Source organism: Mustela putorius, unplaced genomic scaffold, assembly GCF_011764305.1.
Source record: "Mustela putorius furo isolate JIRA1106 unplaced genomic scaffold, ASM1176430v1.1 tig00001179_pilon_pilon_pilon, whole genome shotgun sequence".
Taxonomy (NCBI): domain Eukaryota; kingdom Metazoa; phylum Chordata; class Mammalia; order Carnivora; family Mustelidae; genus Mustela; species Mustela putorius.
In genome coordinates this window covers 87,193-111,710 of record NW_025421616.1, presented here as the reverse complement: position 1 = coordinate 111,710, position 24,518 = coordinate 87,193, and the positions used below count along the sequence as shown (strand labels likewise).

The window sequence follows — 24,518 nt, the reverse complement described above, 5'->3', positions numbered from 1 at the left end:
TAGGAGCGAGAGTATAAATGACAAACATTTCTTTGAGAACTCAGAGATAAAAATATCTCTCTTCTGTGAGCAGAAACAGAGATCCAGATTCAGAGGCACAAAAAACTCCCAACATTATCAACAGAAGCAGAGCATCACAAGACATAGTGTCATTCCCCCTGAAAAAGCTAGCAACGGAGGAATTCTCTTTACCCAAATATGCGTGGGAGAGTAGTGTGTCCACAGCCAAGTCACTGACTTCAAGATGACAAGCTATACCAGCTTTTGAAGCAGGTCCCATGAGCAAGCAACACCAGCCCAAGCCAAAATCCATATCCCCTGCCTCTCTGGACAATGACAGAGCAATGGTTCTTGTCTAGAACTCTGAGTATTAAGAGGACAGAGATTTGGTCCTCGGGTGTGTCCATCAGTTCAGAGACGGATTTCAGCTCAACTCATGATCCCAGGGCCAAGGCATCCTCTTTGGTCTCAGGTTGCCTGTTCAGGGACAAGTCTGTTTCCCTTTCCCAGCTCTACCCCTTCAATGTGATCTTCTGTCACTCTCTCAAATATGTGCATGTGTATCGTTTGACTAAAAAAAATAAAATAAAATACAAACCAGTTTACAATGATTTACTGTGACCAGAGGATGGTTTATTTAATTTGGACCTATCTCCCTATTGATTTCAGCACCTCCCACCATGCTAAAATGACACACCGTCGCTCTGAGCTCCATTGTTCATTCTCCTATTCTTTGTCTTCCTCTATCTTCTCACCAACCTGTGGCATTCTCTGTGTGTCCTGCTGTAATGGCACTTTATTGTCACTTTGTTCTACCTCTCCTGTCTCCATTAGAACATGTCTATCTTCTTCAAGAGTCTCCGTTTGGTTACTGTATGAAACCACATGGAGAATGGTCATGAGAGGTTTAAGGAAGGCTTGTGCTGCCATATCTCCATTCATTTCCTCAGACGGTAGCTGAACCACCCCGTGGGTATGCTCAAGGTTCATCTACATTCAAATCCTCTTCAATATGTCCTTTAGGAGATACACGTTTTCATCTTGAAACAGGCACGAAAATCTTTCAGATGGCTTCACTTTTGCTATAGGTCTCTTCCAACATGCTCCACGCTTGCTCCTGTGGACTCCAAGTAAATGAGTCTGTCCTGGGTTTCAGGTTCTTGGATGTAGAGTATCCTTTGATACTTGTTCACTTTTAAGGATTGAGAGGCCTTATTTTCATGATTTCTGGAAGACACTAGAGGTACTCGTGTCCTCGCTGTTGAAGACTCCAGACATATCTTCGGCATGGTTGCGGGTGTTCCCTTGAGGTTTCCTTGGGTGGCCTTTCCCTAGTCAGAAGTGCCCTGATTGGGCGCTATGACCATACACATGTGAGGAACATGGAGTTCCGCCCTGAGTCTTTGTTTGAGACCTGATTCTTTTTTGTACTTTCGTGGGTAAGGTGGAATTGTGGATTCTTGCATTTCTCCAGAGTCCAGATGACTTGTGCAGACTGTCACGACAATAGACTATGATTTTGGCCATGGAGAAAGTAACACCAACTGGATTCACTGGTGGCTCCAGCAGTTTGGGAGAGATTGGGATCCTTTTGGCCCACCCATGACTTACTCCAGTCAAGTGTAGATAAGGCATGGTTTGGGAAGGAGTGGTTGCTAGGACTTCAAAGCTTTGTGATATCACAAAAACTGGCTTCGCTAAAGCAGCATTCTATCTCTCATAGACTTTGAGTCCTATGGCTTTAGTTAGGGCCACTGGAAAAGACAGAAAAAGACCCCATGAGACTGATCAAGGACTCAGGTTGCCTTGTGTATTAATGTCTCACTTCCCCTTTCTAGACAAAGAGAAAAGAAAATGATGTATGGGATACCATCCTTTAGACCAATATTTCTCCATAGACAGCAAAGATTTCCTATTTCCACTGCAATTTCTAGAGATCTCAAGAAACAGTGAGTCCTCTTGGATATCATCATTTCTCTTTGAGGTTTATCATGCTGTAGGTGAGAAAGTCCTTTCTCAGCGTATTTTCCCTATGGGTCAGTGAAGACTAAGGTATGGAAATTCCCCTTTCAAGGAAAAATGTTAGGGCATGGATATACTGTGCTATCTGTGTTTTTATCTCCTACTGTTCAAAAACACTAGTCATAAGGGATTATGGCTCTGTCTACCTGCTTTTACCTTAAACACCTTTTCAAAGGCTTCAAGAAGTGTGATATTCTGCATGAGAGCTAATGCTGAAGGAAGAGCCCTGGACAGCACTCTTTGTCATCCTTAGTTAACGCTACCTGCTGTGGTAATAAGTATAGCCCTGTTGACTAATTGTCTTAAATCAAAGGAAAAGGAATGGCCTATATCGATGACCTGCAATGCCAAGTCAAGCAGAACTGTGGTTTGAGCTGCAATGCCCTTGCAAAAACTAGTGGATAAAGAAGATGTGCGTATTGGCAACAGAATATTCCTCAGACACAAGGTTATTACATTGACCATAATTTCACAGGATTGGGTGTTGAGAAATGAAAAAGGCAAGCAGGAAAAGGGGAATTCATTATGGCTTCTCTCTTATGTGCCCCAGGGGAAAATGCATGGCCCTTAGTAGAAGGAAGGGAAAACTGAAGGAGGTAAAGTCAGTAAAGGAGACAAACCAAGAGTGCCTCAGGACTTTGAGAATCAAGCTGAGCGTAACAGAAATGAGTTCTTCTTGGGAAGAACTTCTCTTATGGTACTCAGGGACTCAATCTAACGGTCGTATCCCCAAAGCTCAGGTGTTATTCCTTACCAGCTTCCCATTTGGGTGATCTTTCCTGTGGTGAAAGTGGATATCGTAGACACCAACGATACTGGCTGGAGGTCTCCATCTCCTTTCATTTCTGTTAATATGCTTCCAACATTAAGACACACCCATGTGGGGGGTGTATATGTTGGCAGTTCTTCCAAGTTTCTGATGTTTTGATACACCATCAAGACAAAGCAGATTCCAGTAATCTTTTGTCTCTTGAAGGCATAAAATCTCTCTATCTGCCATGGGCACCATCACTTTGCCTCTCTTCTCCTTGCCAATTGCATAACCTATGTCTTCCTAATTCGTTCACATTCAACCTATGTGCATCTTTATAGTCGAAGGGAATTTCTATTTGCAACATAAGGTTGAGCTTGTTACGGTTTTGTTATTTTCTTGTGGACCATTTTGCCTTTTTGGGGGGGTCAATTTGAATTTTTATTAACACACATTTTTCAAAGTTTGTACAAACCAAAACATTCCTGTTTTTCAAAATGTCCATTGTACAAACATACAAATGAACAAAAGGTGTTACCAAAAGTTAGCTACTCAATTTCATGGTAAAACAGTGTCATGATTTTTAAAAACCAAAATTTTAAGACTGAGTTTTCTTCCTTTACTTTTTGGAACTTGTGGAAAGTTAGAAAATGTGTGAATCTGCTTTATATTAAATGCCAAGTACTTAAAAAAAGATTTAGTATAAAACTAACTATGTGTTTTTATATTACCACTTTATGAAACAGAATTTCTCAAGTATTCCAAATTAAAAAAAAAAAACATGACTGTAATTTTTTTCACCATCTTTTCCCCACAGTCAAATGTAAATGCGTCTGAAATATTATCTGACAGTTTATCTTTACCTAAAAGTTTCTCATTCAAAAAGTTACAAGACTATTTAGCACTACCATTGCCCCTGCTTAGAAGGGGAAATGACTTTCTCTACTAGAGTGAGATAGAAACAATATGGTCCATTGTTTCTCTTCTCAGAAAAAAAAAAAAGCCACCCATTTCCACATCTCTGTCCAATTCTGTGCATGTCTCCACTTGTGAGAATGTTATTACAAATCATAAGTATCTGCCTCTAAGAAATGCCTAGCAAGTTAAACTGACTGCTTACAATTTGGGTACACTGAGGTACAAAGGTCATTTGCCCTCATCGTTACTCTACCCTCAGCACCCCTCCCTCTCCATTAAGGATTCCAAGGTAGTTGATTTTACTGTGTTTCATGTCATATTACCCATCTTTCATTTCTTTCACAAACATCCAATAGAAGACCTGAGAGAATGGCTAGAAGTGCAAATCTATCTCCTCTCCTAGAAAAGTAAATGCATGTGCCTATTGGGTCAAGAAGGGAAAACAGGACACAAACAATTCTGGCTGAGGCCAAGATGCTTCTGATATGCACCTGTTTTCAATATATTTCCATTCAAAGCATGGAGTGTACAGGCTGGTGTGGATGAGGAGTAGAGAGAAGATACAGTGATATCAATTCTTGCAATCGTATTCAGAGTCCATGCGTGATCAGCTCATACTGACTTTCAAAATGCTCTGTATTTGAGTATAATTCTATTTTGAATCTGCTCATTTAAAAAAAATTCTCTGACAATGGCCCAATAAAACAACTGATATAAGGGTGCTTTTTTTTTTAAAGAAGTGGCAGTGTGAGAATTTGAAATTAGTCACATAAAACAATCAAGAAAGGGATAGGGGAGGTAAATGTCCAGTAAAACCTGGAAAACCTTTCTTTCTGCCCTTACTTAAAAAGACAGACTGTTCAAATCTTTGCTATCTCCCTTAAATATCCTCTTCTTAAATGCTCTTCCAAGAAAGCCTCCAAGATGCACTTAACTCCATACTTCTGCATTGAGTTGTTTCACCTCAGCATCAGGGTTTAAGGCTCCAAGGTAACAAGAAAAGGTCTTATTTCTTTATGAAAAGGTAGAGAGTAGAACTTTTTTTTGAGGAATCACTTTTACAAGAAGAACAAGCTAGGCTACCACTATTCCTTTATCAAGAAAATGTTTCTTTAAAAAAAATAAATAAAACTCTGGCTGTACATAGTACAAAGTTCATACATAATATGCCTGGAAAAAAACAGAAGAATATACCTTGAAGCAAAAGGTTTATTGAAGAGAGAAAGCCTCTTCCATTTACCAAGTCTTAAGGTGGCAGTTTTGAAAGTTCAGAGGGTGGCAGTGATATGTTGTTAATGCCAAACTATTTGCTCATGGGTATGGCAGGATGCAATGATGGACCAAAAAAAAAAAAAAATATATATATATATATATATATATATATATATATATACCATTCTGCACATAACACTGAGCAGTGACCACCACACACACAAAGAATAGTACCAAAAGGGAGAGACAGACAAAGAGTAGGATTGGGGGTTGGGGGTGTGGGGGAAGAAGAGCGAGAGCATGAGACAGAGAGCTTGGAACCCCAAACATCCAAGCATGCAGTTATGACACAGCACTAACCAGATGTTTCCATTCAGCCCACTGCAATCCCACTAAGAAGGGCAACTGTAATAAAATAGAGATTTCTTAAGAAAGCTTGCAATTCGCAGAGAACAGCACGGTCGCCAAGCCTAACCCAGGAATTCTGCTGCTGTTGGCTGGGAGGCTCCTTATGGTCTCTCATGGAGAGGTTATAGCTCCTGACTTCTCATATTTCTTGCTCTTGGACAAGGCAGTTGCCTGCTTCAGGAGCTCTCGGGTTTTGCCCTGCAGTTGCTCTGTGACTTCTTTGTGGGTTTTCTCCATCTGGTTCATTTTGGCTCTCATCTGAGATTCTTGGTATTGGAAATCAGCCTTCAACTCTGTGATCTTCTCTTTCTCTAAAATCATTTGATCCTTTTGATGCAACATCTTCTTCAGAGTGGCCACTTCTTCCTTCAGTTGGGCAATGATGACAAAGTGGTCAGTGCCTGGTGAGTCCAGAGACAGGTCTGGGGAAAAGCTGTCTTCATTGGTTGTGATTGACTCAAACATGGATTTTTTTTCTTTGGGATTTCATTTTGAATTGAGGATGTAGAAAGTGTTTTCTGGCTGTTATGTCTGCCCCCACTCAGTCGACTATACTGTTCCTTCTTCTGATGTCTGGCACAGGAAGAGCTGCTCAGATGTTTTCTCTGCTCTTTGGTCTTCTGGAGGACTCGTTTGTACGAAAGTGTACAAAGCCAGCACAGCAATTTCCCATCTACCTTCTTTCTGTGATCTCCCCTGTCAAATGCGCACTGCAGCTTACACTGTTCACACGAATATGGTGGTCCATATTTCTTCTCTGAATTCGTGGAGAGCTGGCATTTGTTGCCAATAAATGCTGCAATTATGTTGTAGTACTGACAAGGTTTGGGCGTTCAATATAACTGCACATTCTGAACACATTTCTTGCATATTGTATTGGTTTTACTCTCCTGCTGGTACTCAGTTCTACAGTAGGTGCACTTCACAACAGAGTGTGCAATCTGACATTCCTTGCACAGCTGCTGTCTCTGAGATAGCACCTTGAAGAGGAAGCGCTGGTGGTACTTGGTGCAGGCATAGAGCGCCGCCATGTCCGACTTTGGCCGTGCTTACCTGCCAGCCGGCCCGGCCCGCCGCTTTATCTGAGAGTCTGAGAAAAAGCCTTTTTTTTTTAATTTTCATTGAGTCCAACAATCTGTTTGTACTGATGCGAGAATTTATCCTAAATACTTGAAGTAATTATTGATAGGTAGGAGGTTAACTTTCCATTTTGGTTGGTTTCTGATTTGGATTCTCTGTGCCTTTCCCCTTTATGTTATTTTTTGGGGGGATTGCTTCCTTTAGTGCCATTCCTCACTTCTTCCCCATCTTTTGTGTGTCTCCTTCGTGTGTGCGTTTGTGTGTTTGTGTGTATGTTGCTTGTCTGTGTTAATATAACACATAATTAAATTTCAAGAGATAAGAAGTCAGTCCTTTCTGGATAGAAGTTCAATTGACATGGCTTGAAAACTCACATTCCAACACTTTCAGCTCCATTTCCTACAAAGAATGTCACCTTTTGTCCCCTTTTATAAACATGTATTCTCAAAAACATGCCTTCAAACAAACACCAAATTTTGTGTGTCTGGGTAGAATTGTGTGGTTTGTCCCTTTTTCCCTTGCTTTTTCCCATGTCTTTTGACTACCATGAGAGAGTGAAATTGTATGTTATTTGTATTTCTGAGACTGACACATGTGACATAGCACAATGTTCTCCACAACACTGTCACAAGAGGCAAGTGGCAAGATTTCTTTCTTGCCTATGCCTCAGTAAGAATCTGTGGTACCTTTGGAGGATAGTGAGATGGTATTAGTATCTGAGAACTCCAGGCTTGTCTTCAGCCATGAACACAACTGGAAGATTACCACATCAACTGCAACATTGTGAAAATAGACCTGAAGCCGAAAAATCAAACTCCAAAGAAAAAGAGAAAAGAAGTCACAGAGACTATGGGAGAAGATTGGATGCATGGCTCTGGGGAGAAGTGGGCTGTCGGTGGTTCAGAGGGCAGTGAGCCAATGCAAAAGACAAAGGCACAGGATAGTGGAGCACACTGAGAAACCACAAGGAGCATGTTTTCCAATGGTATTGGCTGTGACCAGCAGAGGGTCTGAACGGCACAAGTTCTTGCCATCAAAGGGTCATGAGGCTAGGAGACTTCAGATTAGCAGGCTTGGCAGACATTGATTTGAGAGAACACTGTGTTTCTCCTGGAAAGGACACCAACAAGTAACCAGGTGCAGACAGCCTGGAAACCATGATCAGAGACAATACCAAGAGACACAGTGAGAATATGGGTTGGTTCTGCCAGTGAATCTGTGAGAGGCAGTTTTCGTGGAGATGACTCAATGGGGTACAAGAAATTTTGGGTTCTCCCACAAGCAGCATCAAGACTGAGATACTGGCCAAAGACAAGATGGTGAGCTAAACAGCAGTTTAGCTGTCTAAACTGCAAACACGAAATCCCAACCATGAAACACTTGGGGGACTGCCTTCCTCAGTCCAAGTTTCTTAGTCCCAGAAAAACAGATTCTCCCATAGGGGATTATAAGAAAGCCCTGCCCACATGCTCTCTCCTGAACACAGCATTCTGCAGCCTTCGTTCTGTTGAGTGGATTGAATGTCTCTTTCCACACGTGCATCAGAGACCACCAAGCTAAACATCAGCATTTTCAGGCCAGAACCCAAATACAAAATGGCAGGCAAGGAGATCCTAGGCAGAGGAAGGGCCTCAAGGACAGGGGAAAGCCACAACACAACAGCAGAGGGCATGCATGCCACTCACACACAGGAGACTCCCTCAAGGGCAAGCCCTTTGGAACTCCATGATATCTTCTTCCTAAAGAAATCACCCTCAATCTAGAAAACATAATGGGCTTGTCATATACAGAGAAGAAGCCAGAGATCTAGATCTAAGGCAAAGATGGAATAATCAATTGATGCCAAGGAAAAAGACAGGAAATGATCATGGCCAGGCAATCGGAGTGAAACCTCTACATATAACACGCTCAATGGAGGGTTGAAAGCAGGCGCCAGAATACTCCATGTATATCAGAAAACTAGAAGATATCAGAGAGTCTCGAACCACAGAGATGAAACGGATAAAAATAAAATATAAAATAAAATAAAATAAAGTAAAATAAAATAAGAAGTTCCTGATGAAAAGATTGGTAGCAATTGGATGCAAAGTCCAGGAAGTTGGCAGAAGCAGAGGATCCAATGAGTGACCTGTAAGAGAAAGACTAGAAAATAAGGAAGCAAATCCAAAGAGAGAAAGAAGAATGGTGGAACATGACAATGAGCTAGGGAAGTCATCGACTCCAAGGAATGGAAAGAGGTGCCGATTGTGGGAAAAGTAGGAGTGAGAGAAAAAAAGAGGGCTTAACATGTCTCTGATAAGTCAGAGCTGAAAATGTCCATCATCTGGGAGGAGAAACAAAGATCCAGATTCAGAGGCAGAGAGGACTCCCATCACTCACCACAGAATCAGTGCACCACAAGACATAGTGTCATCCACCCCCCCCCCTGCAAGTGCAAGTAGTGGAGGAATTCTCTTTACAAAAATATGCATGAGAGTCTAGTTTGTTCATAGCCATGTCACTGACTTCAAGAAGACAAACTAGACCAGCTCTCGAAGCAGGTCGGGTAGAGCAAGCAACACCAGCCCAAGCCAAAATCCGTATGCTCTGCATTTCTGGACAATGATAGAAAAGTGGTTCTTCTCTAGATCTGGGAGGTATTAAGAAGAGAAAGACAAGGTCCCAGGGTGTGTCCATTACTTAAGAGGCTGTCTTCAGCTGAGCTCATGATCCCAGGGTCATAACATCGACTATGGTCTCAGGCTCCCTGATCAGAGACAAGACAGCTTCTCCCTCTCCAGCTCCACCCCTTGAATGAGATATCTCTCGCTCCCTCTGTCAAATATGTGTATGTGTATTGTTAGACAAAAATCAATAACAAAAACAGGGTACAAGGGTTTACTGATGCTAGAGGATGTTTTGTTTAATATGGATCTAGGTCCCTATGGAATGCTGCCAGGTACAGAGCACCTCCCACCATCCTAAAATGCCAGACCTTCGCTCGGAGTTCCCTTGTTCATTCTCCAGTTCCTTGTCTTTCTGGACTCCTCATCTACCTGTAGCAGCCGCTGTCTGAACCGCTGTAATGGCCCCTTGTTGACACATTGTTCATCCTCTCCTGACTCCTTTAGAGCAGGCCCATTTTCCCCAAGAGGCACTGTTTGCTTATTGCATGAAACCATTTGGTCATGAGAGGGCTAAGGCAGGCTTGTGCTACCACATCTCCATGCAGTTACCTAGAGGGTAGCATGCTCAACGCTCAATGCCTGTGGGCATGCTCAATGTTCTTTGACATTCGAATCCTCTTCCATGCATCCTTTTGGATATACAAGTTGTCATCCTGAAATGGAGACGAAAGTCTTTCAGATGGCTTCACTTGGGCTATGGGTCTCTTCCAACAATCTCCATGATTACTCCTGTGGACTGCAAGCACATGAGTCCATCCTGGACCTAAGGGTCTAGGGTGTAGAGTCTGCCTGTGGTGCATGATCAGTTTTGAAGATTGTGAGTCCATTTTGACACGATTTCTGGAGAAGCTCTAGGTACTCGTGTCTTCACTGTTGAAGACTCCAGACATGTCTTTGGCACGGTTGTGGGTGTTCCCTTTGAGATTCCCTTTGGTGGCCCTTTTCATGGCCAGAAGCATCCTGATTGTGTGGGAAGACCATAAACATATGAAGGGTGCAGATTTCCTCCCCGGAGGCTTTGTTTGTGGCCTTATTGTTTCTTGGCCTTTTGGGGATAAGATCAATGGTGAATTCTTGCCTTTTCCTAGAGTCCAGAGGGCTGGTTCTGACTGTCATGACCAAAGAATAAGAATTCGGCCATAGAGAAGGTGACACTGACTTGCTTCACAAACTGCCTTGGTGAGAGACCCAGGAAGCTCCATAGGTTTGGGAGGCTTGGGATCCTCTTGTACCCAGGACTACTCCAGATAAGTGTAATGATCAGCCATGGGTTGATGAGGAGTGGTTGCTCTGACCTCAAAGCTTTGTGACATCACAGAAGCTTGCAACACTGAAGCTTGCAACACTGAAGCAGTAGTCCCTCTCTCATGACTTTTGAGTTCTATGGCTTTATAGGAAGCCCAAGGAATTACAGAAAAAGAGATATCCTAGCCTGATCAAGGACTCAGGTTGTCTTGTGTGTTAATGTCACTCTTCCCCTTTTTAGAAAGAGTAAAGAAAATGATGTTCAGAATTTTATCCTCTAGGCCAACATTTCTCGAGAGATGGCAAGGCTTTCCTATTTCCACTACAATTTGTAGAGATCTCAAAAACAGTGAGGCCTCTTGGGTATCAACAACTCTCCCTGGAGTTTGTCAACCTGTGGGTGATAGAGTCCTTTCTCAGCTTTTTTCCACTATGGGTCAGTGATGACTAAGGGATGAAGAGTCCCTTTTCAAGGAAAAATATTAGGACATGGATATACTGTACTGACTGTGTCCTTATCTCCTAGTGTTTGAAATGCTAGTCATAAGGGGTAAGGCTCTGTGTACCTTAAACACCTTTGCAAAGGCTTCAAGGAGAGTGACATTCTGCATGAGAACTAATTATTAAGGAAGAGGCCTGGACAGCACCCATTTTCATTAGTTAACTGTACTTATTGTGGTAACGTGTATAGACATGTTGACCAAGTCTCTTCAATCAGAGGAAAAAGAATGGCCTCTATGATTGCCTGCAACGCTCACTCGAGCAGAACTGTGGATTTGGCCATAATGCCCTGATAAAGACTATTTTATAAAGAAGGTGTGGTCCATATTGACAACAGAGTATTCCACAGTCATCAAGGAGGATGAAGCTATGTTCCTTGCATTGACATGGATACCACAGGACTGGGTGATGAGAAATGAAAAAGACAAGCAGACAAAGGGAAATATCATATGGCTTCCATCATATGTGCCCCAGGAGGAATCCCAAGGCCTTAGTAAAGGAAGGGAAAACTGAAGCGGAAGAAGTCAGAGAAGGAGATGAACCAGGAGAGACTCAGGACTCTAAGAACCAAGCTGAGGGTTACAGAAAAGAAAATACATGCAGAGAATGAGGTAAATGGCTCCTCGTGTTGAGAAGTTGGCACATATATTATGAGGAGTACTAGGTCGTATATGGAACTAAAGCACCCATGAATACTCTGTCAAAACGGTTGATGGGTGATAGGTTGGCTTCCAAAACATAACAAAGAAAATTAAAAAAAAAAAACAATCTGGTCCTTTCAAAACCAGATAAAGACACAGAGTGAAAAGGACAGAATTATATTTTTATTATCTTTAATTATTGAAATGGCACGGAATTTGTTTCCTGTAATGTCCTTATCTGAATTGGGTATTTATACTTGTAAATTAGAGTCTACCTACCTCCTCCATTATGAAATCTATGAGAAGAAATAACATTGCCTTCACTAAATGTCTAGACATGTTGCCAAGAAAAGTGGTTTGGGCCTGACCTTCTGGTGTGTTGGCAGGTGTTTCATTACCGCTCCAAATGCTTTAGTCGCTAGTAGAGAGTTCAGATTTTGTAGGTATCCTGACCTAATATTGGGAATTGATATGTGTCTTGGAATTTATCCTTTTCTCACAGTTCTTGGATTTCCTGGCATAATTGTGTAGACGGGTGTTTTGGGTTATTTTTTTTTTCCTTTCTATAATTTGTCATGTGGTCTCATACTTTCAACTGTGTGCTTGTTTTATCCATGTAATTGCTTCTCAGGTTGTTAATATCTTCAAAACTGACGTGTGAGTTCTCCTGATTTTTCCTATTGGTTTGCTTGTTTGTTTTTTTTTTTATATCGATGATCATATGTATTATTTCATTTTTTTGTTAACGTTCGAGTTTGGCTCTTCTTCTTGATTCTTACACTGTCCAGTTAGGTTGATTTTATTTGGTGTTTTGAATTTTTGGAAATACACGCATTTATTCCCATATAGTTTCCCCATAATATGTTTTAGCTCATCCCATAAGCGTCTTTACTTTCCTTTGTTCATGGCTCTTTCTGATTTTCTTTAGATTTTCTCTCTTTGATTCATTGCTAGTTTGCGAGTGTGTTGTGTTTTCCACCTATTAGTGTCTGCCTGTGTTTCCCTTTCATAAGTGATTTCTTTCTGTTTTCATAACTTCATGGTCGTAAGTATACAAGATATGATGTGAATTCTCTTCCATTAATTACGGCTTAATTTGGACACCAGCATACGATCTGTGATAGACAATGTTAGGTCTGCCCTTGGGAAAATCTTCTCTTAAGGTCCTCAGAGACACAACCTTATGCATGTATCTCCAAAGTTCCTGTGGTCTTGAGAGCCCAAGATGACGTCGGTTATTGCTTACCAACTTTCCGTTCTGATAAGTTGTCCTGTGTTGAAAGTGGATATCATAGTCCCCAACCATATTGGATTGAAGTCCCCATTACCTTCCTTTTTGTTAATATGCTTCCAACATTTAGAAACACCCATGTGGGTGGTGTATATGTTGACAATTCTTCCAAGTTACTGATGTTTTGATGCTACATCAAGACAAAGCAGCTTCCAGTAATCTTTTGTCTCTCGAAGGTATAAAATCTCTCTATCTGACATAGGCACCATCTGTTTGGATCTTTTCTCCTTGAAAATTGCATAACCTATGTTTTCCCAATTGTTTCACTTTCAAGCTATGTGTATCTTTATAGTCGTGGAAATCTATGGGTAATATAAAGTTTAGTATTTGTTTAGTTTTTGGTGTTTTCTTGGGAACCTTTAATATACGTTTTTGGTGTTTTCTTGGGAACCTTTAATATATGTAAAAACTACCACATGAGGCAAGTGTCAAGAATACTTTCTTGCTTATGCTGCTACATATATATTAACAATAATATATAATATATTATAATATATAATATAATATAATATATATATATTTATATATATTAAATATATATATTTAAATATATATATATATATATATATATTTATATATATATTTCACCCAGGCCAGCATTCTGTTTCCAGTGATGGGAGAATTTAGTCCTGAGTACATTAAATAATTATTGCTAGGTAAGAAGTTAACTGTCTTATTTTGGTTGTTTTCTGACTTGGATTCTCTGTGTCTTTCCCCTCTGTGTTATTTATTTTGGGGTTTGCTTCATTTAGTGTGATTCCTCATTTCCTCCCGATTTTTGTGTGTCTTATCTGTGTGTGTGTGTGTGTGTGTGTGTTGTCTGTGAGTGTTTCATATAACTCTTATAATTAAATTTCAAGAGATAGGAATTCGGTTTTTTATGGATAGCAATTCAATTTGACATGCCGTGAGAACTCACATTCCATCACATTCAGCCACATTTCCTACAAAGAATGTCACCTTTTGTCCTATTTGATAAACATGTATTCTCAAAAACCTGCCTTCAACAAACACCACATTTTGTGTGCCTGGTTAGAATTGTATTGTTTGTCTTTTTTCCCTTGCTTTTTCCCATGTCTGTTGACTACAATGAGACAGTGAAATCCTATGTCATTTGTCTTTATGAGACTGATAGATGTGACGTATCCCTATGCTCTCCACAAAACTACCACATGAGGCAAGTGTCAAGAATTCTTTCTTGCTTATGCTGCTATAAGAATCTGTCGTGCATTTGAGAACTGTGATATGGTATTAGTGTCTGAGAACTCGAGGCTTGTCTTCAGCCTTGAACACAACTGGAAGATTACCACATCAACTGAAATTTGGCAGAAGTTGACCTGAAGTCTACAAATCAAACTCCATAGCAAAAGAGAAAATAATTTGCTGAGAGTATGGGAACAAATTGGAGACTTGGTTCAGGGGAGACTTGGGCAGTTTTTACGTCAGAGGGCAATGTTCCAATGCAAAAGACAAAGACCCAGGAGAGCAGGGGACACTGGAAACCCACAAGGAGCATATTTCACAATGCCATTGGCTGTGGCCAGCAGAGGGTCTGAATGGCACAACTTCTTGCCAACAGAGGGTCTTGAGGCCTGGAGATTTCAGATCAGTAGGCTTGGCAGATATTGATTTGAGAGTACACTGTGTTTCTCATGCAGAGGACACCAACAGGTAACCAGGTGCAGAAAGCCCGGAAACCATGATCAGAGACAGAACCAGGAAACACATTGGGTAGATTGGGTGTTCTGGCAGTGCATCCATGAGGGGCAGTGTTCATGAAGATGACTCGATGGGGGTACAATAAATTTTGGGCTCTCATACCAGCTGCATAAATACCAGCTACTGGCCAAAAACAGGACAGTGAAGACATTACCTTCCTAACCTGCAAACACGAAATCCCAATCGTGGAACACTTGGGGTACAACCTTACTCAGTCCAAGTTGCTTAGTCCCAGGAGAACAGACTCTCCAATACAGAACTAGAAGAAAGCCCTGACCACATGCTCTCTCCTGACCAGAGCATTATGCAGGCCTTCGTGCTGCTGAGTTGGTTGAACGTCTCCTTTCACAGGCAAAGCAGAGGACACCAATCTAAGCCTCACCATAATCAGCCGAAAAAACAAACACACCTAATGGCAGGCAAGGGGATCCTCTGTAGATTATTGCATTAAGATCATGGGACGGCCAAAACACACCAGCAGAGGGCATGCATTTCACACACACACCAGAGACTACCTCAAGGGCCAACCCTTGGGCACTCCATGATCTCTTCTTCTTAAAAACACTACAGGGAAGACAACAGAATGGGCTATGCAAATAGAGAGTATAAGATAGAGACCTAGATCCAATGCAGATGGAAGAATCAATTGATGTCGAGGAAAAAGAATAAGAAATGATGAAGGCCAAGCAATCGGAGTGAAAACTCTAAATGTAACACGCCCAATGGTGGATTTAAAGCAGCAGTTAGGATACTCACTGCACATCAGAAAAACACAGAACACATCAGGGTGTCTCCAAGCACACATAAAAGTGATAAAAAAGAAAATAAAATATAAGGTCCCTGATGAAAAGTTTTGTAGCAGACTGGATGCAATGTCGAGGAAGCTGGCAGAAGTAGACAATCAAATTAGTGACCTGGAAGACAAATACTGGTAAATAAGGAAGCAAAGCTAAAGAGAGAAGGAAGAATGATGGAACACGACAATGAACTTAGGGAAGTCATCGACTCCAAGTAATTGAAAGAAATGCCTATGCTAGGAGACCTAGCTGCGAGAGTATAAAGAAGGCCAAATATTTGAGAATCAGAGCTGAAAATGCCCCTCATATTTGAGCTGAAACAGATATACAGATTCAGAGGCACAGAGAACTCCCAACACTATCAACATAGTGTCATTCCACCTGAGCACCACAAGACATAGTTTCATTCCACCTGAAAAAGCTAGCAAGAGAGAAATTCTCCTTACCCAAATATGCGTGGGAGTGTAGTATGTTCATATCCATGTCACTTACTTCAAAACAAAAAGCTAGACCAGCTCTTGAAGCAGGTCGGATAGAGTAAGCAACACCAGCCCAAGCCAAAATCCGTATCCCCTGTCTTTCTGAACAATGACAAAGCAATGGTTCTTGTATAGAACTCTAAGGTATTAGGAAGACAAAGAATTGTTCCTCAGGTGTGTCCAAGAGTTCAGAGGCAGACTTCAACTCAAGTCATGATCAAAGGCAATGGCATGGACTCTTGTCTCAGGTTCCGTGATTAGGGGCAAGTCAGTATACCCTCTGCAGCTACACCCTCTGAGTGTGATCTTTCTGTCTCTCTCTCAAGTACGTGCAATGTGTATAGCTTTACTAAAAAAAAAAAACAAAAAAACAAAAAAAAAAACAGAAAGGAAAGCAGTTTACAATGATTTACTGGGGTCTGAGGATGATTTATTTAATTTGGACCTATATCCCTATTGAATGCAGCACCGCTCACCATGCTAAATTGCCAGACGTTTGCTCTGAGATCCATTGTTCATTCTCCTATTCTTTGTCTTCCTGTACCTTCTCACCAACCTGTAGCATACACAGTCTGTCCCGCTGTAATGGTCCTTTGTTTTTCACATTGTGCATCCTCTCCTGGCTTATCGCATGAAACCATTTGGGGGATGGTCATGAGAGGGTTAAGGCAGGCTTGTGTTGCCATATCTCCATGCAGTTCCCTAGTGGGCAGTGCCACCACCCTGTGGGCATGCTCAGTGTTCTTCCACATTTGAATCCTCTTCAATGCGTCCTTTTGGACATACATGCTGTCATCCCGAAACGGGCATGAAAGTCTTTCAGATGGCTTCACTTGGGCTATAGATCTCTTCCAGCATGCTCCATGCTTGCTCCTGTGGACTCCAAGTACATGAGTCTATCCTGTACCTAAAATTTTAGGGTGTAGAGTCTGCGTTTGGTGCTTGATCAATTTTGGAGATTGGGAGGCCATTTTGGCTGATTTCTGGAGATGTTCAAGGTACTCGAGTCCTTGCTGTTGAGGACTCCAGACATGTCTTTGTCAAGTTTGCGGGTGTTCCTGTTGAGCTTTGCTTGGGAGGCCTTTCTTTAGTCCGAAGCGCCCTGATTGGGTGGGAGGACCATACACATGTGAGGAACAAGGAGTTCCTCCTTTGAGTATTTGTTTGAGACCTGGTTCTTTCTTGGCCTTTCATGGATTCTTGCATTTCTCTGGTGCTGACTGTCACTAAAATAGACTATGAATTTGGCCTTGGAGAAAGTAACACGAACTCGCCTTGCAAACTGCCTTGGTGAGAGACCCAGGCAGCTCCATCTGTTTGGGAGGGCTTCGAATCCTCTTGGCCCACCCATGACTACTACAGCCAAGTATAGATCAGGCGTGGTTTCAAGAGGAGTGTTTGCCTGGACCTTACAACATTGTGACATCACAAAAACTGTTTTGACTAAATCAGCAGTCCTGCTTCCATGGCCTTTGTGTCTATGGCTTTAGGTAGGATGCACCAGAAAGGACAGAAAAAGACCCTATGAGACAGATCAAGAATTCAGGTTGTCTTTTGTGTTAATATCCCACTTCCCCTTCCTAGATAAAGAGAAAAGAAAATGACATTTGGTATACAATCCTTTAAGCCAATATTTCTACAGAGACGGCAAGGTTTTCCTATTTTCACAGTAATTTCTAGAGATCTCAAGAAACAATGAGGCCTCTTGGGTACAATCATCTCTTTGTGGGGTTTGTCATGCTGTGGGTGAGAGAGTCCTTTCTCAGCTTCTTTTTCCTGTAGGTCAGGGAAGACAAAGGGATGGAGAGTCCCTTTTTAAGGAAAAATGTTAGGGCATGGATGTATCGTGCTATCTGTGTTTTCATCTCCTACTGTTCAAAATCACTAGAAGGATTATGGCTCTGTATACCTGCTTTTACCTTAAACACCTTTGCCAAGCTTCAAGGAGTGTGATATTCTGCATGAAATCTAAAGCTGAAGGAAGAAACCTGGCCAGCAATCCTTGTCATTATTAGTTAATGTTACCTGCTGTGGTAATAGATATAGCCATTTTGATAAATTCTCTTGAATCAGAGGAAATGGAATGGCCTATATTGATGACCTGCAATGCCCAGTCGAACAGATCTGCGGATTTAGCTACAATGTCCTTGAAAAAACTAGTGGATAAAGAAGGTGTGATTCGTATTGGGAACAGAGTATCTCTCAGCCATCAGAGAGGATGAACCCCTGGTACTTGCACTGACATGAATTTCACATGAAAAAAGGTAAGAGGACAAAGGGGAATTTCTTATGGCTTCCTTCCTATGTGCCCCAGGAGGAACACCATGGCCCTTAGTAGAAGGACAGGAAAACTGAAGGGGGTGAAGAGAAGGAGACAAACCAGAAGTGGCTCAGGACTCTGAACACCAAGCTGAGGGTTAAAGAAAAGAGAAACATGCAGGGAATGAGGGAACTGGCTAATGGGTGTTGAGGAGTTGTGGCATATCTTAGGATGATCACTAGACCATTATTGGAACTAAAGCTTCAGTGAATTCTCTGTCATAAACATATGATGGATGATAGGATGGCTTCCTCAACTGAACAAAAAAATAAAAAGAAAAACAATCTGGCCCTTTCAAAATCAGTTGAAGGCATAGGGAGAAAAGAAACAATATATATTTTTATTATCTTTACTTATGAAAAAGGCATGGAATTTGTTCTCTATAAAGTCCTTATCTGAATTGGGTCTTTATACTTGAAAAGTTGAATCTACCGGCCTCCTCCATTTCTGGAATCAATGAGAAGAATCGACATTGCCTTCATTAAATGTCTAGATGTATTGACCAGGAAAATGATTTGGATCTGGCCTTTTGTGTGTTGGCAGGTGTTTGATTACAGCACATGATGATGTCTGTTATTCCTTACCACTTTTCCCTCCAGATGATCTGTCCTGTGCTGAAAGTGGATATCATAGTCCCCAACTATTTTGGATTGAGGTCTCAATCTCCTTTCATTTCTGTTAATATGCTTCTAACATTTAGATACACCCATGTCGGTGGTGTATATTTCAGCAATCCTTCCACGTTTCTGATCTTTTGATGCTCCATTAAGACAAATCACCTTCCAGTAATCTTTTGTCTCTCAAAGGCATGAACCTCACTATCTGCCATAGGCACCATCTCTTTGGCTATCTTCTCCTTGCCAACTGAAAAACCTATATTTTCCCAATTCCTTCACTTTCAAGCTATATGTATCATTAGAGTCGAAGAAAAGCTCTATTTGCAACATAAGGTCAAGCTTGTTAAGTTTTTGTTGTTTCCCTGTGGACCATTAAAGCCTTTTTTTTTCATTTTTTAAAAAATTTTCATCCAGTCCAACAATCTGTCTGTACTGACGGGAGAGTTTATCCTGAATACTTGAACTAATTATTGATAGGTAGCAGGTTAACTTGATATTTTGATTGGTTTCTGAGTTGGATTCTCTGTGCCTTTCCCCTTTATGGTATTTTTTGGGGGGGAGGGTTGCTTCCTTTAGTGTGATTTTTCACTTCCTCCCCATCTTTTCTGTTTCTCCTTTGTGTGTGTGTGGGTGTGTGTGTATGTGTGCTGTCTGTGTGTGTTCACATAATACTTATAATTAAATTTCAAGAGATAGGAAGTTAGTCTTTTATGGATCGCAATTCATTTGACATGCCTCGAAATCTCACATTCCATCACTTTCAGCCACATTTCCTACAAAGAATGTCACCTTTTTTTCTTCTTTTATAAACATGTATTCTCACAAACTTTCCTTCAAACAAACACCAAATTTTGTGTGCCTAGTTAGAGTATTGTGGTTTGTCTCTTTTCCCCTTGCTTTTTCCAAGTCTCTTGACTACCATGGGAGTGAAATCGTATGTTCTTTGTCTTTCTGAGACTGTCAGATATGGCATAGCCCAATGCTCTCCACCACACTGACAAATAAGGCAAATGTCAAGAATTTATTCTTACTGATGGTAGTAGTGTCTGAGAACTCCAGGCTTAAATTCAGCCATGAACAACGTGAAGATTAGCACATCAACTGCAACTTGGCAGAAATTGACCTGAAGCCTACAAAGTAAACTCCTCAGCAAAAGAGAAAAGAACTCACAGAGACTAAGGGAGAAGATTGGAGACATGGCTCTGGAGAGACTTGGGCGGTTACTGTGTCAGAGGGCAGTGAGCCAACACAAAAGACAAAGGCACAGGAGAGAAGAGCACACCCACAAGGAATATGTTTCTAATGCCACTGGCTGGGAGCAGCAGAGGGTCTGAAGGCACGAGTTCCTTCCAACATAGGGTCATGAGGTCTGGATATTTCTGACAGCAGGCTTGACAGATATCGATTTGAAGGAACACTGTTTTTTCCTGAAAAGGACATCAATAGGCAAGCCCATATGCTCTTTCATGACCACAATATTCTGTAGGCCTTCATGCTGTTGAGTTGGTTGAATTTCTCTTTCACAGGCACACCTGAGCCCATGAAGTAAACCTCAGCATATTCAGCCCAGACCTCAAATTACCAAACAGCAGGCAAGAAGAGCCTCTGCAGATGATTGGCCTCAAGGACAGGGGACAACCACAACTCACAGCAGAGGGCATGAGTGCCACACACACACACGAGACTCTCCCAAAGGCCAGCCCCTTGGGTAATCTTTGACTCTTCTTCCTGAAGAAATTAACTTCAGTATAGAAAACAGAATGGGCTTTTTGAATACAGAGAAGAAGACAGAAACATAGATCCAATGCAGAGATGGAAGAATCAACTGATGCCTAGGAAAAATAAGAGGAAATTATCATGTCCACAAAATGGGAGTAAAAACTCTACATATAACACGCCTGATAGAGAATTGAAAGCAGCGGCCAGGATACTCCCTGTACATCAGAAAACACAGAAGATATCAGGGAGTCTCGAACCACAGAGATAAAACTGATAAAAATAAATAAAATTATATAAAGAGTTCCTGATGAAAATATTGGTAACAGACTGGAGGCCTCATCCAGGAATCTGGCAGACACAGAGGATCCAATAAGTGACCTGGAAGAAAAAATTTATAAAATAAGGAAGCAAATCAAAAGAGAGAAGGAAGAATGATTGAACATAACAATGAGCTGAGGAATGTCATCGACTCAATGGAACAGGTGCCCATTATAGGAGAAGTAAGAGTGAGAGAAAAAGAAAGCTGGACATGTCTTTGAGAAGTCAGAGCTGAAAATGTCCCTCATTGGGATCAGAAGTAGAGATCCAGATTCAGAGGCACAGAGGACTCCCATCTCTCTCCACAGGAACAGCACCAAAGACACAGTATAAGCTATCAATGGAGGAATTCTCTTTACCCCAATTTGCATGGGAGAGTAGTTTATCCATAGCCAAGCCACTGACTTTAAAAGGACAAGCTATGCCAGCTCTCAAAGCAGGTTGAATAGAGCAAGACACACCAGCCAAAGTCAAAATCCATATCCACTGCATTTCTGAACAATGACAGAGCAGCAGTTCTTGTGTAGAACTAGGAGGTATTGAGAAGAGAAAGAAACACATATCCAGATATGTGTTTGACCCAGGATGAGTCCATCAGTTCAGAGAAGGCCTTAAGCTCAACTCATGATCCCAGGGTCATAGCATCGACTCTGGTCTCAAGTTCCCTGCTCAGGGGCAAGTCAGCTTCTCCTGCTCCAGCTCCACACCCTCATTGTGATCTCTCTGTCTCTTTGTCAAATATATGCATGTTTATTTGACCAAAATAAATAAATAAATAAATAAAATAAAAAAAACAGTGTACAAGGATTGACAGGTGCCAAATAAATTTTTATTTAATTTGGACTTAGGTCCTTAGAGAATGTAGCCAGGTACAAAGTACCCACCCACCATCCTAAAATACCAAACCTTCCCTCTGAGCTCCCTTGTTCATTCTCCTGTTCTTTGTCTTCCTGGATCTCCTCACCAACCTGTAGCATCCATTCTTTGACCCGCTCTAATGGCCCCTTGTTGACACATTGTTCACCCTCTCCTGGCTCCATTAGAACATGCCCATATTCTGCAAGAGGCACTGTTTGCTTATCGCATGAAACCATTTGGGGGATGGTCATGAGAGGGTGAAGGCAGGCTTGCACTGCCATATCTCCATGCAGTACCCCAGAGGTTAGCTGCTCCACACTGTGGGAATGCTCAAGGTTCTTCCACATTCAAATCCTCTTCAATGCATCATTTTGGAGAAACAAGATGACATCCTGAAACGGGCATGAAAGTCTTTCTGATGGCTTCAATTGGGCTATGGGTCTCTTCCAACATGCTCAATGCTTGCTCCTGTGGACTCCAAGTACATGAGTCTGCCCTGGACCTAAGGGCCTAGATTGTAGATTCTGCCTTTGGTGCATGGTCAGTTTTGAAGATTGGGAGGCCTTTTTGGCACAATTTCTGGAGACACTCGGGGTACTCATGCCCTTGCTATGGAAGACTCCAGATATGTGTTTGGCACAGTTTCTGGTCTTCCCTTTGAGCTTTCTTTGGGTGGCCCTTTTCCTGTTAGAAGCACCAAGATTGGGTGGAAGGGCCTTACTCTTGTGCAGAATTGTGGATTAAGCCACATTGCCCTTTCAAAGACTAGTGCATAAAGAAGGTATGATCCATCTTGTTAACAGAGTATTCCTCAGGCAAAAGGGAGGATGAACCCCTGGTACTTGCATTGACATGAATGCCACAGGACTGGGTGATGCAAAATGAAAAGGCAATCAGAAAAAGGGAAATATCCTATATCTTCCCTCACATGTGCCCCAGGAGGAATACCATGGCCCTGAATAGCGGAAGAGTAAACTGGAATGGAAGAAGTCAGAGAAGGCGACAAACCAGGAGTGACTCAGGACTCTGAGAACCAAGTTGAGGGTTACAATAAGGAGAGACATGCAGGGAGGGAGGGAACCGGCTAATGGGTTTAAGGAGATGTGACATATATTAGGAGGAGCTCTAGGTCATATATGGAACTAAAGCATCCGTGAATACTCTGTCAAAAACGGTTGATGGATGATAGGCTGGCTTCCTCAACAGAACAAAACAATTGAAAGAAAAACAATCTGGCACTTTGAAAACCAGATGAAGATACAGAGAGAAAAGGAAAGAATTATATTTTTATCTTTAATTATTGAAATGGCATGGAATTTGTTTCCTAAAATGCCCTCATCTGAATTGGGTCTTTATACTTGTAAATTAGAGTCTACCCGCCTCCTCCATTTCTGGAATTGATGAGAAGAAATGACATTGCCTTCACTACATGTCTATAAGTGTTGCCAAGGAAAATGTTTTGGACCTGGCCTTTTGTATGTTGGCAGGTGTTTGATTACTGCTTCAAACGCTTTTGTCACTACTAGAGAGCTCATATTTGGAAGTTTCATGACCTAATCTTTGGAGTTGATATGTGTCTGGGAATTTATCCTTTCCTCTCAGTTCTTGTATTTGCCAGCATAATTGTGTAGACGTGTATTTTAGGTAATTTTTTTCCCCTTTCTATCTGTTGTCATGTGGTTTCACACTTTCAGCTGTGTGCTTGTCTCCCTTTTTTATCTAGGTTATGGCACCTCCAGTTTTTTAATGTTGTCAATGCTGATGTGTGAGTTCTCATAATTTTTTTCCTATTGGTTTGCTTGTACTTCCTTCATTTCGATAATCACGTGTATTATTACATTTTTTTCTGTTAACTTTGGAGTTCAGAACTTCTTCTTGTTCCTTATGCCGTCCAGTTAGGTTGCTTTTTTCCATTGTTTTGAATTTTGGGAAATACACGCACTTAACACTATATTTTTTCCTCATAAAATGTTGTGGCATCATCCCATAAGTTTAGTGATGTTCCTATGTTCATAGCACTTTCTGATTTCCCTTTTGATATTCTTTCTTTGATTCATTGCTAGTTCGCAAATGTGTTGTGTCTTCCACCTTTAGTGTCTGGCTATGTTTCCCATTCATAAGTGATTACTTTCCATTTTCATACCTTCGTGGTCATAATTCAATAGAATTTGAATTCTCTTACATTAATTATGACTTGATTTGGATTCAAGCATATTATCTCTGATAGACAAATTTGAGGTCTGCCCTTAGGAAGAACTTCTCTTACCGTCCTCAGAAACACAATCTTATGCATGTATCTTCAAAGCTCAGGTGGTCCAGACAGCCCATGGTGACGTCTGTTATCCCTTACTACCTTTCCATCCGGTTGATCTGTCCTGTGCTGAAAGTGTATATCGTAGTCACCAAATATTGGATTGAGGTCCTCGTCTTTCTTCCTTTCTGTTCATATCCTTCCAACATTTAGATACACCCATGTTGGTGGTGTATATGTTGGCAATTCTTCCCAGTTTCTGATGTTTTGATGCTCCATCAAGACAAATCTCCATCCGGTAATCTTTTGTCTCTCAAAGGCATAAAATCTCTCTGTCTGCCATAGGCACAATCACTTTGGCTCTTTTGTCCTTGCCAATTGCACAACCTATGTATTCACAATTTCTTCACTTTCAAGTTATGTGTATCTTTATCGTCGAAGGAAATCTCGTATAAGCAACAGAAGGTCAAGCTTGTTTAGTATTTGTTGTTTTCTTGTGGACCTCTTCGGTGTTTTTTTTTTTTTTAATTTCTTCCAGTACAGCAATCTGTTTTCAGTGATGGGAGAATTTAGTCATGAATACAGGAAAGAATTATTGATAGGTAAGAAGTTAACTTTCTCGTTTTGGTTGGTTTCTGACTTGGATTCTCTGTGCCTTTCCCCTTTATGGTATTTTCTTTGCTGTTTGCTTCCTTTAGTCAATTC

The 24,518-nt window shown here is 41.3% G+C and overlaps 1 pseudogene; it reads right to left on the bottom strand.

Moving 5' to 3' along the window:
• Positions 1-5,422: 5,422 nt before the first annotated feature.
• On the bottom strand, positions 5,423-6,342 carry LOC123394054 (annotated as a pseudogene).
• Between the last annotated feature and the right edge of the window lie 18,176 nt (positions 6,343-24,518).